This window comes from Myotis myotis, unplaced genomic scaffold (genome assembly GCF_014108235.1).
Source record: "Myotis myotis isolate mMyoMyo1 unplaced genomic scaffold, mMyoMyo1.p scaffold_m19_p_1, whole genome shotgun sequence".
NCBI lineage: Eukaryota > Metazoa > Chordata > Mammalia > Chiroptera > Vespertilionidae > Myotis > Myotis myotis.
This window is the reverse complement of record NW_023416313.1, coordinates 149,215,745-149,230,295: the sequence shown is the minus strand read 5'-3', so window position 1 is coordinate 149,230,295 and position 14,551 is coordinate 149,215,745. Positions and strand designations below refer to the sequence as shown.

General features: G+C 40.9%; 2 pseudogenes; both read left to right on the top strand.

Moving 5' to 3' along the window:
- The first annotated feature begins 1,365 nt into the window (after positions 1-1,365).
- Positions 1,366-3,373, top strand: LOC118664083 (annotated as a pseudogene).
- An 8,285-nt stretch (positions 3,374-11,658) lies between these two features.
- Positions 11,659-12,225, top strand: LOC118664072 (annotated as a pseudogene).
- Positions 12,226-14,551: the final 2,326 nt, after the last annotated feature.

Sequence of the window (14,551 nt, the reverse complement as noted above, 5' to 3'; positions counted from 1 at the left end):
TTTCATAAGTGACCTTGTATTGTACTCACTCTTATATTTACACTAGAGGCCCAGTGCATGAATTCGTGCATGAGGGGGGGGGGTATGGCTGGCCTGCCTAAATCGGGCTGATCAGGCTGGGTTGGCTGGTGGGAGGGGCCGGGGGCAGTTTGCAGGCCGGCCCTGCCCCTGATCGGGATGGGGTAGCTGACCAGGGGCAGGTCCAGCTTGGCGGAGGGGCTGTAAGCTGTTGGCTGGCCAACCTTGTCCCCTGGTGGAACTCCAGGTCAAGGGGACAATTTACATATTAGCCTTTTTATTATATAAAATTTGGAAAGCAGATGTGCACAGTAGAAATCAGAAAAGGAGTGTTTTTTAAATATTTAAGTTATTAACATTTTGCCATTTTAATGTACATTTTTACTATTTTAGGTTTACAATTGAGTGATATCAAGTACGCTTACATAGCTGATCAAGAAGCACAACTATCTTATCTCTAGAACTCTATTCATCTTGATAAACTGAAAATTTCTACTCCTTAAACAGTAACACTTGATTCCCCCTATCCCTCCAGGCCCCGGCAACTACCCCTTGAGTTCTCATTCTATGAATTTCACTATTTCAGATGCCTCATGAAAGTGGACTAGTGCACTATTGGTCATATTGTAACTTATTGCATCTAGTATTATATCCTAGTATAATGTTCACCCATGTTGCAGCATGGGTCAGAATTTCTTTCCTTTTTAAGCCTAATATTCCAGTGTATGTATATACCACATTTTGTTTATCCATTCATCTGTTGATGGGCATTTGTGTTTCTTCCAACTTTTGGTGGAAAAATGTATATACATATATCAACACTTAGGGTATAAAATTATTTTTAGAAATTTATACTGGATAATTTGAAGAACTATGGTCTAGGCTGCTTTATTACAAGCAGGTTGAAAGGAACAGAAGAAGAGAGTGATAACTAGCCATGTATGAAGTTTCCATTTCCTGTAGATTCACAAAAGCCTGGAAGAGTTTGACACCTTTGCTACAGTGCATTGCTCGAGTCAAGTGTCTACTACTTGGTCTAAAAGGAATTGTCAAGACACAGCCTAGTGGTCTGCCCCTGAATTGCAGTTTGTGTCCTTGTTTTTTCTTCTCTTTTTTTGTGTGTGAAAAAGCCAAACCTGCAATTATTTAATTCTTTGTTGTTAGTTCCTTTTGCATAAATGAAGAACCTGTTAACATACTGTCTTAAGATAATTCAAAGGCTGAAGAATAATTTTTCTACCCTCTAAGCTTTCTCTCAAATGTTCTCTGAAAATAATTAGTGGTGAATAAAACCAAGAAACAGGTTGGTCCCCAGCTGGTGGCTGGATTGACCCCGTGTTCTTCGGTGGCGTAGGCACACATGGCATTCAGGGATGTGGCTGTGGATTTCACCCAGGAAGAGTGGATGCTGCTGAGCCCTGCTCAGAGGTCCCTGTACAGGGAGGTGATGCTGGAACACTACAGCAACCTGGTCTCACTGGGAATTCCATTTTCTAAACCAAAGTTCATCACCCAGCTGGAGCAAGGGAAGGAAACCTGGAGAGAGGAGAGAAAATGCCCACCAGCCACTTGTCCAGGAAAACCAAAGCCAGAGCTCCACCTCTGTGCTTTCTGCCCTCCGGGTTTCTCTAGTCAGAAGTTCCATGTGCAGCACATGCTGTGTAGTAATCCCCCCTCGTTCTTCCCATGCTTGTGTGCAGAAAATCACATGTAGCCGGGGGATCTGTGCCAGGGGGGCCAGAAAAAGCAGCAACAAACCTCTGATCCAAGTTGCTGGAGTGATAAAGCAGAAGGTCAAGAAAGAAAAGGCCTTAAGCCTTCATTTGGAAAGACAAAGAAAAAAGCGTTAACAGCATTATCCAAGCCACCCCAAAGGCAGTCAGTCAGCTCTAGGAATGGCATCAGAGGGGTGGAAACAGAGGCCACCGCTGCTCAGGCGGAGAATTCTGAGGAAACAGACAAATTATTGAAGAGGATAGAAGTCTTAGGATTTGGAACAGTCAATTGTGGAGAATGTGGACTGGGCTTCAGCAAGATGACAAACCTGCTTAGTCACCAGAGGATACACTCAGGGGAGAAGCCATATGTGTGTGGGGTGTGTGAGAAGGGCTTTAATCTAAAGAAAAGCCTTGCCAGGCACCAGAAGGCACACTCGGGGGAGAAGCCTGTTGTGTGCAGAGAGTGTGGATGAGGATTTAACTGGAGGTCAACACTCATCATACATGAGAGGGCACACTCAGGTGAAAAGCCTTACATGTGCAGTGAATGTGGGCGAGGCTTTAGTCAGAAGTCAAACCTCATCATACACCAGAGGACACACTCGGGGGAGAAGCCCTATGTGTGCTGGGAGTGTGGGAAAGGCTTTAGCCAGAAGTCAGCTGTCGTTAGACACCAGAGGACACACTTAGAGGAGAAGACCACCGTGTGCAGTGATTGCGGACTAGGCTTCAGTGATAGGTCACACCTCATCTCACACCAGAGGACATACTCAGGGGAGAAACCTTATGTCTGCAAGGAATGTGGGTGCTGCTTTAGGCAGAGGATGACCCTTGTCAACCACCAGAGGACACACTCAAAGGAAAAGCCTTATGTGTGTGGAGTGTGTGAGCACAGCTTTAGCCAGAATTCAACCCTCATCTCACATAGGCGGACGCACAACGGGGAGAAGCCTTATGTGTGTGGGGTTTGTGGGCGAGGCTTTAGCCTGAAGTCACACCTCAACAGACACCAGAACATACACTCAGGGGATAAGCCCATCATGTGCAAGGATTGTGGGCGAGGCTTCAGCCAGCAATCAAATCTCATCAGACACCAGAGGACACACTCAGGGAAAAAGCCATATGTGTGCAGAGAGTGTGGGCGGAGCTTTAGTCACCAGGCAGGTCTCATCAGGCACAAGAGGAAGCACTCGAGGGAGAAGCCTTACATGTGCAAGCAGTGCGGACTAGGCTTTAGCAAAAAGTCAGCTTTAATCACCCATAAATGGGCACATTCAAAAGAGAAGCCCTGTGTATGCAGAGTATGTGGCCAAGGCTTTATCCAAAAGTCATACCTCATCTTACATCAGATGACACACCAGGAGGAGAAGCCTTAGGTGTGCAAGACATGTGGGTGAGGCTCACCTCAGCAGACACAGGAGAATGAAATCTCTCCACCACAAGCTGCCACTCCAGACTGACAGACCTATTGAGCAATCTTCCGACCTGTTACACTCTCTTTAAGAGTGAAAGTGCTGGTGAGGACTAAATACTCAACATTTTTACACTTTGATGAAATGGGATAGAAAAATGCATTCCATAAGTGGTCAAAGGACATTTGGCTTCATTTACTTTCTTCACACTAAGTCTTCATGTTTTGTGGCCCTCTATTCTAATAAACGTTGCTTCTTTACAACTCTCTAAAAAAACACAAAAAACGCCCAAGAAACAGATTTTTGCTATCAGAGGAAACTGTATTAAAAACTGCTTTCTAAGCAATTGGGAACTTTGTCTCATTATTTGTTAAATGGAAGAGTTATATTTTTTAAAATATCTTGTCATGACAATTTATCAATAATGTATACAAAGAGATTGATAATCAACAGTTGATCAATTAATGAGAGTAATCTCGGTAGGTACAGAAAAAGCATTTGACAAATCCAGCCTCTGTTCCCCATTACAAATTCCAAGTGAATCTGGAATCTAAGGAAATTTCTCCAACTTCATAAAAGGCCTCTACAAAAAACCTATATCAAATGTCATACTTGATGGTGAAAGTCTGAATGCTTCCCACTAAGTTTAAGAATTTTGGCTCATACCTCTTGTATTTAATATTGTACTAGCTCTTTTAGCCGGTGCAATAAGGCAAGAGAAAACAATAAAAGACATACAATTTGAAAAGGGTGCAGCAAACCTATCTTAGTTCACAGACATCATAATTGTCCAGTAGAAAATCTAATGGTATCTACAAACATGCTACTAAAACAAACAAGTTAAACAAAGTCAAATGTACACCTATCATATGATCTAGTCATTCTACACTCAGGTATTGACCACAGTGAAATGAAAGCATATGTTTAAAAATAATCGTATACACAAATGTTCATAGTAGATTTATTTGTAACAACCCCAAATAGTGGCTAATGAAAATGTAAATCAATAGGTGAATAAACAAACAAATTGTTTTATCTTTATACTAGAGGCCCAGTGCATGAAATTTGTGCACCAGGGGAGGGGGTGCACCCTCAGCCTGGCCTACACCCTCTCGCAATCTGGGAACCCTTGGGCAGGTAGGCAGGCGGAGTGGTTAGGGGCGATCAGGCATGCAGACTCCCTCCTCCTAAGAGTGGATTCTGTGAGGAATGAGGCTCCCTTCTCCCTCTTGTCATGGTCCAGTTTGAAGGCAGGCCACTCCCCCGAAAGCACAAGACCCAGAATTCTGAAGCACCTTCGCGGCCAGGGGCCCATAGAGCCTTCTTACCTCCGTGCCTCGGTGGCCCAGAGTTAAAGACACTTCTCACCACCAATGCACCTCGAAGGCCCCGGGCTCACAGGCCATTCTCACCACTGCCATGTCCCAGATGCCCAGAGCCCACAGACCCTTCCCACCTGCGTGCCTCTTTGGCCAAGAGCCCAATGTTCAATCATCTGTCCTGGTCGTGATGGCCCTAGGCTATTATTAGTGTAGATGATGGAATACCTATTACTCAGCAACAAAATGGAATAAAACATTGCTACTCATGAGACCATGGAAGAATTTCAAAATAATTATGCTGAGAGAAAGAAGCCAGGCAAAAGAGTACAAATAATTCCATTTATACAAAATTATAAAATATGCAAACTAAAATGTGACAGAGCTGCGGCCTGAAAACAGGAATAGGTAGTGGGAGCAAGGTTGCAGGAAGGATTACAAAGAGACATGGGGAAACTTTGGGGGAGATGCGTATGTACATTATCTTGATTGTGGTAATGGATCCACAAGTATCTAGAAAGGAATCCTATCTAATAAAAGGCTAATATGCAAATTGACTGAACAGTGGAAAAAACGGTTGCTATGATGCACACTGACCACCAGGGGGCAGATACTCAATGCAGGAGCTACCTCCTGGTGGTCAGTGTGCTCCCACAGGGGGAGCGCTGCTCAGCCAGAAGCCAGGCTCCCACACTGGGAGTGGGCCTAAGACATCAGTCAGACATCCCCCAAGGGCTCCTAGACTGCAAGAGGGCACAGGCTGGGCTGAGGACCCCCACCCCAAGTGCATGAATTTCGTGCACCAGGCCTCTAGTAATCTTATAAAATTGTTTACATTAAATAGGTGCAATTTGTTTTTATGAAAATCATGCATTTAAAAAGCCATTAAAATAAAAATGTAACAACTATCTCCCCTTAATGTTGTTTGTTTTCTTGTGTGATACAAAATGCAAAATAAATCTCCTATAGGTTCTCATTTGCTTTAAAATATGTTTTTTTTAAAAGTATACATAACAACTTTCTATACCCATGTGCTGTGCACTTTACTTTCAACCCAACATCTTCTCAACTTATTTTGTTTTTCTCCTTGTATATCAGAATAGAAGTTTGTGGCTGCTTTTTCAAATTCCTGTCAATAATTTTGTGGCAGGTTCTGACATTATATCTTAGAAGGTGGAGAAGAATTTATGTATCTGGGTCTGAATTTCTTTTTTTTTAATTTTATTTTTTATTTTTTTAATATATTTTTTATTGATTAAGATATTACATATGTGTCCTTATCCCCATGTTACCCCCTACCCCCCCACCCCCCGCTCATGCCCTCACCCCCCGTTGTCTGTGTCCATTGGTTAGGCCTATATGCTTGCATATAAGTCCTTTGGTTGATCTTTCCCCCTTACACCCACCCTCCCCTACCTTCCCTCCAAGGCCCGACAATCCAATCAATGCCTCTCCATCTCTGGATCAGTCCTTGTTCATCAGTTTATGTTGTATATTATATTCCACAAATGAGTGAGATCATGTGGTATTTATCCTTCTCTGACTGGCTTATTTCACTTAGCATAATGCTCTCCAGTTCCATCCATGCTGTGGCAAATGGTAAGAGTTCCTTTTTCTTCTTCCTCTTCTTAAAGAATACCTTTCAGCATTTCATATAATGCTGGTTTGGTGATGATGAACTCCTTTAGCTTTTTCTTATCTATGAAGCTCTTTTTCTGACCTTCAATTCTGAATGATAGCTTTGCTGGATAAAGTCATCTTGGTTGTAGGTTCTTGCTATTCATCACTTTGAATATTTCTTGCCAGTCTCTTCTGGCCTGCATGGTTTCTGTTGAGAAATCAGCTGACAGTCGTATGGGTACTCCCTTGTAGGTAACTGACTTTTTTTCTCTTGCTGCTTTTAAGATTCTCTCTTTGTCTTTTGCTCTTGGCATTTTAATTATGATGTGTCTTGGTGTGGTCCTCTTTGGATTCCTTTTGTTTGGGGTTCTCTGAGCTTACTGGACTTGGAAGTCTATTTCTTTCACCAGGTAGGAGAAGTTTTCTGTCATTATTTCTTCAAATAGGTTTTCAACATCTTCCCCTCTCTCTTCTTCTGGCACCCCTATAATTCTGATGTTGGTACTCTTGAAGTTGTTCCAGAGGCTCCTTACACTATCTTCATATTTTTGGATTCTTTTTTCTTTTTGCTTCTTCGGTTGGGTATTTTTTGTTTCTTCGTATTTCAAATCTTTGATTTGATTCTTGGGATCCTCTTGTCTGCTGTTGGATCTCTGTATATTATTCTTTATTTCAGTCAGTGTATGCTTAATTTCTAGTTGGTCTTTTTTCATATCCTCCAGGGTCTCACTAAATTTATCGGCGGTTTCCATTAAATTCTTGAAAAACCTTATAAACGTGGTTTTGAACTCTATATCCAGTCTTTTGCTTTCCTCCATTTCTGTCATTTGTGACCTGTTTCTTTGTCTCCGCATTTTTTATGCTTCCCTGTGTTGGTAGAGTGGTTTTGTGTTCTAGGTGTACTGTAGGGCCCAGTGGCTCAGCCTTCCCAGCTACCTGAGGTGGACACTCTTGGTGCAACCCCTTATGGGCTTTGTGCAGTCTTGTTATAGTTATGCCTTGATTGTTGTAGGTATCACTGGGAGGAATTGACCTCCAGGCCAATTGGCAGTGAGAATCAGCTGTGTCTGCAGTGGGAGAACTTCTGTGCTGAAGACACCCTTCTGGGGCAAGACTTGCTTCAGTGGGGCTTTGGTGCTCACTGAGTCTGCCCCCTGAGTGTGTCCCTTATGGATCTGAGGAGTTGTAATCTGGATGGTCCCACTCTGACCACTGGGTACACTGGCTTTTGGATCTAAGGAGGTGCTAATTTAGTCTCTGCCTGAGGTTATCCAGCAGGAGCTACGAAAAGATCTGCAGATTCCCCTTCCTTTTTTGGAGTTTGGAGGTGTCCATATGAGGCCCAGCTGTGAAGCAATGCAAGCTTCTGTGGGGCCTTGGGCCTTCTCTTGGAAGTTCTGGGTCTGTCTGGCCCAGCTGTAATTTGTTAGGTAATTTTCAGGTTCCAAAGGGCCAGGGTATTCATATGCAAAAGCCTCTGCCGCAGCCTGAGTGGGGCGGGGTCTCAAGGGATCAACAGGGCGGAGCAAGCAGCTATGGCTGATCCTTGGCCCTGCCCTAGGGGCCGCGTGTCTCGGTGTCCTGGTAATTTAATTGCTGCAAGCACCTCTGAGGGAAAGCTGCCCTCAAGTTCCGAGTTCTGCCTGCTGCCAGACAGTCCAGTTTCTCCCCGTATGAGTCCTGGGTCCCCAGAGACTTCCCGGAACTGGAGTTCAGAGCAGTCGGGAGCTTGTGACTCCCTCTGGATTCAAAAAGACCGCCGCATCCTCAGGTACCAGCCCCTTTCCGCGCGCGCCCGCTCGAGCCTCCGTACCTTTGCACTTTACTTCCGCAGCTCCTGAGTCTCAGAGTGCTTTTCTCTTTCCTTTTAGAAGGAAAGTTGTAGAATTTCCACTCAGCCAGCCTTCCTGTAGTTCTGGATGATGTCCGTTTTGTCTTTTTGTTGTATTTTTGAAGTTGTTGTAGGAGGCCGCAATTTCGGTGTTTACCTATGCGGCCATCTTGGTTTCTCTCTCTGAATTTCTTTTTAAAAATTGATCAATGATTGATGTGTGTGTGTTTGTGTGTGTGTGTGTGTGTGTGTGTGTGTGAGAGAGAGAGAGAGAGAGAGTGAGAGATCAATTTGATTTTCCACTAATTTATGCATTCATTGGTTAATCCTTGTATGTGCCTTGACAAGGATGGGATCTGCAACCATATTTCATTAGGAGGGTGCTCTAACCAACTGATTACCAGGCAGGGTTGGGCCTGAATTGCTTAAGTCCACATCTGGGAGACTGGTCACATGTTCACTCAGACGACTCATCAAGTCTCTTGATCTGAATCTGTGTAGAGAGAATTCCAGGAAACAGCTTGAACTAAGCTTCCATCTACATGTCTACAGATAAAAGTTTGCATGGCCTTGCAGAAAGATGTGGTTTTCTCTAGAACTTTATCCTAATAACCCTCAGAGGTTTTTTGTTTTGTTTTATAAAATGAATGGTCATAAATAGAGAACTAAAACAGCGCTTGCTTTTGCTGCTATCAAAATAAAAATGACTAGTTTATTTATTTGTTTAAAATATGTTTTTATTGATTTCAGAGAGAGGAAGAGAGAAGGAGAAGTACAAACATCTATGAAGGAAAAATATTGATTTACTGCCTACTGCATGCCTCCTACTGGGGATGGAGCCCAAAACTTGGGCATGTGTCCTGACTGGGGATTGAACCTCCTGGTGCATGGGGCAAGGCTCAACCAACTGAGCCACACTGGCCGGGCAAAAATGACTAGTTTTAAAAAACTCGTGTAGTCATAGGTACATTACCCCATGCTGATCCCAGAGCTTTTTCTCTGTCTTTGAGAACCACTTTGGTCTAGGACAGTTACCACAAATGAAATCTTATAAATAGGTATCAGACTGGCTGTAGCAAAACCACCCACGGGAGCTTTAAAATGTTCATATTAGTGGCTTTCAGTCCTGGAAACGTTTCATGAAGTTATTGTGGAGATCCCAGAATCTGCCATTTAAAATCACTCACACATTGATTGTATTATCAGCTGTTGGATGAATATCAGCTGGTATATCTCCCATAATTTGATAGCTGATGAAGAAGAGAGTTCTAACTTATGTTCCAGGCTATTGATACAAATCCTCAGCTCCTGGTCTACCTGTAGGGGGACATTATTTGATTAAAGTTATGTCCACAAAATGTGGCAGATAGTTGGTAATAGAAAGCATTTTTAAAAATTTATTTTATTTTTTATTGTTGAGAGTATTACAGATGTCCTCCAATCCCCACCCTCCTTAGTCCCCCTCCTCTAAGCCCCCGCCTCAGCCCAGGCTTCCCCACACTATTGTCTGTGTCTGTTCGTTATGCATAGATGTACAAAAGTTCTTCGGTTAACCTCTTCCATCCATCTGCCCCTCAAAACCTCTCAGAGATACGTCAGCCTGTTCCATGAATCCAAGCTTCCGGCTTGTTTTGTTAGTCAGTTTGTTATGCTCATTAGACTCCACAAATAAGTGAGATCATGTGATATTAGTCTTTCTCTGACTGGCTTATTTCATTCAGCATAATATTCTCCAGGTCCATCCATGCTGTCACAAAGGGTAAAAAATCCTTTTTTTATAGCCCCATAGTATTCCATGGTGCAAATGTATCACAACTTTTTATCCACTGATCCACTGATGGGCACTTGGGCTGTTTCTAGATTTTAGCCATTGTAAATTATGCTGCTATGAACAAAGGGGTGCATATATTCTTTCTGATTGATGTTTCTGGTTTCTTAGATTATATTCCCAGAAGTGGGATCCCTGGTCAAATGGCAGTTCCATTTTTAATTTTTTGAGGAAACTCCATACTGTTTTCCACAGTGGCTGGACCAGTCTGCATTCCCACCAGCAGTGCACTAGGGTTCCCTTTTTACTCCATCCTCATCAGCACTTGTTGTTTGTTGATTTATTGATGGTAGCCATTCTGGCAGGTGTGAGGTAATACCTCATAGTAGTTTTAATTTACATCTCTCTGCTGACTAGTGACTTTGAGCATTTTTTTTTTCAATATGTCTATTGGTCGTCTGTATGTCTTCTTTGAAGAAGTATGTATTCAGGTCTGTTGCACATTTTTTAATTGGATTGTTTGTCTTTTGTTATGTTGTATGATTTCAAAATTGGAGGGATCACAATTCTGGATATCAAATTATAATACAAAGCTTTTGTAATCAAAACAGCCTGGTACTGGCACTAGAACAGGCATATAAACCAATGGAACAGAACAGGGACCCCAGAAATAGACCCACACCAATATGATCAATTAATATTTCACAAAGGAGGCAAGAGAACACATAATAAAGACAGTCTCCTCAATAAACGGTGTTGCAAAAATTGGACAGGTCCATGCAAAAAATGAAAATAGGTCACCAACTTATACACAAGAATAAACTCAAACTGGATAAAAGACTTAAATGTAAAACACAGAACTATAACAATCCTAGAAGAAAACAGAGGGAGTAAAACTGCAGACATCTCACATAGCAGAAATTTTGTCGATGCATTTCCTAGGGTAAGAGAAACAAAGGGAAAAATAAATAAACGGGGCTACATCAAGTTAAAAAGCTTCTGCACAGCAAAAGAAACCACCCTCAAAATGCAAAGGGAACCCAGTGTAGGGGAAAACATATTCACCAAGGTTACACCTGATAAGGGGTTAATTTCCAAAGTAGAAAGCCTTTTTTATGCTAGATCTGCATTAAGACTATAGGGTTTGTACTTCTGGCCTGACTCACATTGCTTAGTTATCTTATTTTGGAATGAACAAAACAGTAGGAGATTAAGATATTGATCTGAGATCACTCTTTATTGATGATCTAACTTCAATTATGATGTTTCTTCTGTCTAGGATTCATACTTAAAAAATGATTCTGAAATTCATTTGATTTTTTCTCCTGAAATTTTTTATTAAAAAGAAAACATATCTTACAATTGTTTATATTTTAAGACTGAGGAAATATTGTATGTGATGTAGTAGTGAATTTTCAATGAAAGACTGCTTATTTCAGTTCAATTTAGCAAATATTTAGTAGGCACTTAATAAATGTCAGTCATTGTTCTATATTGGGGTACAGTACTGAAAAGTGAAGACTCACTCAATAAAGACTTTGTATTACTTCCTCTGATTTCAACCCCAAATCCTTTCTGATTCAGTGGATTCTAGGCAGGCCCACAACAGGTACTTGAGAATATATAGCACTGTATTAAAATGCTCAAAAAAAAATTGCTATCTTCCAACTGCAGGAATACCCTGCATGCGCTGTTAAAGTACTTGCATGTCAGGTATTGTCTTAAGAACAACAACAAAAAAGACCTGAGAGCTTCGGATAGTCACTGTTTAGATTTCTAAACGCAGCTGAGAACTGACATGTGCCTCAGTGTCACAGATGAGAACCTTGGTATTTGGGTGGTAACCTAAGAAACATTGCAATCCCTGTCCGCCAGGGGGTGCAGCTTCCCAACACAAACACATTTCCTGTGTGAAATACAGGCTCACCAGTATATTTATCATTTCACTGTGACTTCAGCATTTCTTCATGTTAAGAGTCAAGAACATTATTTAGATGATGCTGTAGAGATGAACTCTTCTCTGGGCTTAGTGGCTGTGGTGCTCTTAGTGCTTGGTAAGTAACACACCTCTTAAAATATGGAATATTTCTTCTATTATGTCAGGAAATACTTTAACTTTAATTTTATTGAAGAGCTCCATGCCCAAGGTGACAGAGTTCTCTTTTATTTTTCCTCAGGACGAATCCATGGAGACTCGGTGACCCAGACAAAAGGCCAAGTGACCCTCTCAGAAGGGGCTCCCCTGACTGTGAATTGTTCCTATGAGACCGTACCTCTATTCTTTTCTGGTATGTTCAGTATCCTGGAGAAGGTCCACAGCTCCTCCTGAAAGCCACAAGGGTCAACGAGAAGGGAAGCAGCAAAGGATTTGTAGCCACATACCAAAAACAACCAAATGCCTTCCACTTGGAGAAAGCCTCAGTCCACCAGTCAGATTCTGCAATGTACTACTGTGCACTGGGTGACACAGTGACAGACACTGCAGGGGGAGCTGAGCACAAACTCTGAACAAGGAGCCTGGCTGCTGAGTGTCTGTGACTGTTCGATCCACTGTGGATTTTATTATAAAATATCAAATTTAAAGTACATTTAATAAAAATTTCCAATATTGTATGCACATTAATAGAGTTGTTTGGATAATTAGACTTCCACATGTACAGGGACATCTAAGACAAAGGAAGGCTTTCATTTAGGAAATAATGCACTAAAACCTGGAAATGAAAATTATTTAAATGTTTAATATATATTATACGTATTGATATGGCTCTACATTTCTTTTTATGATACAGTTAATATAATAGGATATTAAAAAAATGGCCCTCCTAATAAGTAAGTGTGAGGTTTATAAGCAAGACAGTTAAAACCTGCCTTGATTCAACTTTTTACTAAGTCTTTGAGCACAAAATTATTACACAGTTTTTTAAAATATGTTTTTTATTGATTTCAGAGAGGAAGGGAGAAGGAGAGAGAGCTAGAAACATCAATGATGAAAGAGAATCTTTGATCAGCTGCCTCCTGCACACCCCCTACCGGGGATCAAGCCCACAACCCGGGCATGTGTCTTTGACCAGAATAGAACCTGAGACCTTTCAGTCCACAGGCCGACACTTTATCCACTGAGCCAAACCAGCTAGGGGCTACACACAGTTTTGATGATGAGCATTTTCTATCTTCTTTTAATATGTTTTTAGAGGGTTTAGAAAGCGTTCATAAAAGATTGTGAATTGTAAAAGAATGAAGGTTGAGGGACACCTGATAAAAATGTAAAAGTTGTTATTAACAGTTGGCTTCCTTATGCTCTGCTATATAAGGTATAGAATTATCTTAGTTTTAGTTTCATCCCTTTCTGTAAACCTTAGTTTCTCCTTAATGCTTCATCTCTGCCAGTTTTCCTTTTTTTCTTCCTATCTGAATATTAATTTTTAAACTTCCGTCTCTTTTCTTAGATCCTACCTTGTAGGAGTTAACTTAGTTCCCTAACTTGGTGTTCTCTGGGAGCCCCCTAGACTGTCCCTTCAGCAGCATTGACCTTCTTTTGGGGTATCTCTTTGGTGGGTGTGGTGGATTCAGTGGGTGGGTGGGTGGAGCTTCAGTCTTTGTGCTCAGGGCAGCAGGATGAGTCAGATCCTATGTGCTCAGCTTTCTTGGTTGTTTTCTTTTAGGATTTTCTCTTATATGACATGTAGCAAGATTTAAAAATTTTGATTCAATCAAATAATTGCGTTTTATATGTGTTTTGATTACTGATATATTTGGACTTATTTCTAATATTTTGCTTTTGCTGCACATGCTCTTGGTGTTTTCTTTTTTAACTGTCTTCTGTCGCATTGAAAATTTTTTTTCTCTCTGCTGCTTTGAAAAATGTGACATATTTTCTCTCCAGTATCATTAAATTATTTGTGTGTGTGTGTGTGTGTGTGTGTGTGTGTGTGTGTGTGTTATTCTTTAATATTTCCCCCTGCTATATCACACTCCTTGTCCTTCAGAGGACTTTTTCTCTTGCTGACTTACTATAGAATGACCTCAGTTGCTGGTGAATAAATGACCTACTAGCGGCATTATAGGACAATAATTTCAGATAAAGTTTATCAATATCAAATCAGCTGATAAATTATAGTTCCAATGCAAATTAAGAAGAATAGAATAGAAAAACATCCCACATGATAATCAGAACAGTATTCATCCCATTCTCCATCAGAGCCTTTGCCCCTTATCTTCCCTCTGCCTGGAGTGATTTTCACCTACTATTCTCATAGACTGTTCCTTCACTCTTCCTAGTCTTTGCTTCTAGAGAAACATGTGTGCATGTGAATGAAGACAAATGTTCAAAAAGGTTTGTTGTAGTGTTGTATTTTATAGATAAAAACCCAACATATTAACTGTTTATTCATAGGAGAAGAACTATGTAGACAGTAGTATAGCCATAGTATGGGATATAATTCAGCAGAAGGACCTATGTGTGTTAACATAAGACTGAAACTTATTATTGAGGTTATAAAACTAGTTACAGAAAGGTATGCACAATATGTCTATTTGCATTATGATAAAGTATAAATTAAATACTATACTATATATTTTCTATTGATTTAAACCTATAGTACAAAACCCCCAAACCATCTACTGCAAATTGATCAGGATCAAGAAAGATTTAGAGGAATAAGTGATGGAAGAGTGAGAATTTGGAGTGATATTCAAAGGGGATTTTAGTCTATATGTAATGTTTTATTACTTTTAATAATTCATATTCATGAATTCCTCTTATTGTTGAAATTAATAGTCATTGCTCTTATAAAAGTTTATTCATATTCTTTATTCTTCTCACCAATAAAGGAGAAAAGAAGAAAATAACATCTTCAGATTTTGAT